Source organism: Solanum tuberosum, unplaced genomic scaffold (assembly GCF_000226075.1).
Source record: "Solanum tuberosum cultivar DM 1-3 516 R44 unplaced genomic scaffold, SolTub_3.0 scf00079, whole genome shotgun sequence".
NCBI classification, from domain to species: Eukaryota; Viridiplantae; Streptophyta; class Magnoliopsida; order Solanales; family Solanaceae; genus Solanum; species Solanum tuberosum.
In genome coordinates, this window is record NW_006239004.1 from 1038595 (window position 1) to 1042211 (window position 3617).

Consider the following 3617-nt stretch of genomic DNA (forward strand, 5'->3'; position numbering starts at 1 on the left):
TACTCGGTCTGTTGAAACTCTTATCCACCAAATCTTTCAATTGCTCTTTCAATTCTTTAAGTTCTGCCAAATCCATTCGGTAAGGATGAATAAAGATAGGTTGCATATCTGGGAGAAGGTCAATATCAAAGTCTATTTCCCTTTTGGGAGGAACACCGGGTAGATCATCAGGAAACACATCCAGAAACTCATTTACAATGGGGACCGACTTAAGAGTAGGGGTTTTGGAATCCATAGCCCTCACCCTAACTAGATGGTATATGCAACCCTTAGAAATTATCTTTCTAGCTTTAAGACAAGAAACAAACCGACCTTTCGACATATAATTTCCTCTTTCCCACTCTAGGATAGGCTCATTTGGAAACTGAAACTTGACCACTCAGGTTCTACAATCAATAGAAACATAACAAGAATGCAACTAATCCATACCAAGAATGATATAAAAATCTAGTATATCAAGCTCTACAAGATTAACATGAGTTACTCTATGGGATAAGGAAACGGGACAATTTCTGTAGATTCTCTCAGCCACAATAGATTCATCGATAGGAGTAGAGAGAGAAAATGAGTGTAACAACACATTTGGAAGAATATCAAACCTCTACATATGGCGTCACAAAATACACTGTAGCATCGGGATCGAGCAAAGAATAAATATCAGGATGAAAGAGTTTCAACATACCGCTAACCACATCGGGAGTACCCTCTTGCTCTTGGTGAGTCTAGAGTGCATAGAATCTGTTTTACTTCTGAGCCCTTGAACCCGAACCACTAAGTGAAGCTTGCCTACCTTTTCTTCTCTTAGCCGTAAGTGTTGTACAATCCCTTATCTTATGTCCACTCTTACCACAACCATAGCATTTTTCCATACCGGCTAAGCATTTACCCTCATGCTTCCTTTCATACTTAGCAGAGGTAGACAATGAATATCCACTACCATTTACTCCTTAAGGTTTAGGGTTAGATGTCTGATATTTGTTGAATCTAGAAAGAGCATTTGAGGAGCCTTGATCGAAAAACCTTTGCTGGAACCTAGAACGACCACGTCCATCAGACCTTGAATGTGAAAAGTCACCATTATTGGCCCTTGCCTTCTTTGTCTCCCTAGATCTTCCCTTAAGTTTCTCTTCTTCTATTTGTTGAGCATGTACCATTAGATGAGAAATGTCCATATCATTGATAATTATGGTGGTATGACATTTTTTGACTACCATCTCGGAGACTTCCGAAACAAACCTACTCATCCTTGCCCTAGGATCGACAACCATAGTAGGAGCATACCAAGACAATTGTGTGAACTTCAAAGGATATTCCTTCACACTCATGTTTCCTTAAAGGTTGATGAATTCAACCACCTTTGCCTCCCTCATCTCAAGGGAAAAGAACATATCAAGGAAATCAACCTTAAACTTTTCCCAATCGAGAGGACCCATATCAACTGCCCTCCCTTCCTTCCATTGGTTGAACCAAACTTGAGCAACACCTTAAGTTGGTAAGCGGTCAATTCCACCTTTTCCACCGGCGTCACTCCCATGATCATCAACAACTTATACATTTTATCAACGAACTCTTGTGGATATTCCTTAACCTTAGTCACTTGCTCGGCCAAATGATCGATCGAAACTTGAGGAGCTTGAGGATGAGCTTCTTGTTCCACATTCTCATTCACATTCCTCCTAACGTATGTTCTTCGAGGGCCATTTCCTAAAAAGCATCAGATATGGATTAGGAGAAAGGACATATAGAGTTACACTCTATCTCACAACTTAGAGTAATGAAAGAAGTGGAGTTTCCTAATCATCTTATAGCTTATTATTTATAAATATGTTGTACTTTAAACTTATGAACAAGACTCTACTCGACGTTACTTATGAGACATCTTAGGACCTTTTTAAACCTTTTTCTTTGAATACCAAGTTTGTCACGACCCAAAGTATACCCTAGGAGTAACATGACGTATAGGACCCCGAAAGGCCCTACACAAGCCACTTAGCATGCATAAACAAGATAATACAAAATCGCGAGATTTTAGAAGACAAATCATAGCATAAAGAATTTTGTAAAATGAAGCAGAAGTCTACATAATCTCAAAAGTCATCTATTACATCTAGAGTGATGGGGATGTAATCCGTACATCACAAACACCGTCTAAAAAGTAAAGACAATAGGAAATAAAGGCTCGATCCTCGGAACATAAGGACTCACCAATCTTAAAAATCTACTAAGTGATCCTTAGCCAAAAAAATGGGAAATTGGAACATCAGACCCTACATTTGAGAAACAATGTAGGCAAGATGATACGTTAGTACGAAAATGTACCAAGTATGATAGAAATGCATAGAGTTATAAAATCATGCTAAAAGGAACCTTTCATGACATGCAAAGACCAAGTTAAAACCAAGAAATAAGAGGTTAGAAAACATCATAGTAATCATGGTCAATGCAAGTAAAACTCATCTTTAAAAACTTGTGAGATACTTATTGAAGTAACCTTAGTTCATCATTATTGTGGGAAGTAGCTTTAATTGATATAGAGACCATGTGAACTATAACATGGAATCCAGTGTCTACCCCACTGCGAAAATGGGTGTCCTTACTTGACAAGGCAAGAACCTTACTTCTAGCTTGCATGGATCCACTAGTTAATGTCTATCTAAGACAATTATCGTCTATCTAAGACAATCTTCCTTTGGTGGCACATAAGTATGGAATAAGGGGATTGCTACTAGAAACCCGACCTCTAGCTACGGGAGAGTGATGAGTCCACAAATTGGACTCATTAAGGGCAATATTTTAATAGAAATTGTGTCCTCAAATGCTTATTTTATCTCAATATCTGATGAAAATCCTTAAGTTTACGGTATTTGAAGTTTGAAGGAAATCATGGACAATATGTCGCCAAAAGGCAGAAAAGAATGAAGGAATGAAGGCCTGAGGATCGCCAAGTCCACTTGGCGAGTCGCCAAAGGGTCTTACTTCGCCTTTTGTTCCAGTGTGCTGATCCCTGAAGGAAAGTATCAAATCGGCGGAAAAATGGAGCAGTCGGCGCATCGCTGAGTTGATCGGCGAGTCCGACTAACGATGCCGAATGATCCGCTGCAGCACAAATCTGTGAAAAGTATAAATACTAGTTAGAGTTATAGTTTTAAGTGTGGAACAATAATTATAATTTTAATATAGAATAGTACTTTTTGATATTTTTGCTCTAAGTTTAAGAGGGTTTTGAAGACTTGAAGATCCAAAGGGTTTCATCTTCAAGATTTGGATTTGGGTCTCTTGGATTCTTCAATTTTGGCTTGTATCAAAAGTTAAATCTTCATACCCAGTTGAAAGCGAGCTCAATTTGGTATAAATTTTTATCTCTTATACATGTGTGGCTAAAAAACCCAATTCTTGGGGTGTGATTTAACGAATATGGGTTAAGATAATTGTTGGGTCATTCTTGCTGATAGTTTAATCGTAGTTTAATTGTGATTTCGTTTAGCAGTTGTGGATGAATTTAATGAATTTGTAGTTGCAAATACAAGTTTATTTATGTGTTTTCGGCTTGCTCGAGAGAGAGAGGTCATAAAACTAAAACTACTAAATTGATGGCCGGTGGGAATGGGTCGACATGA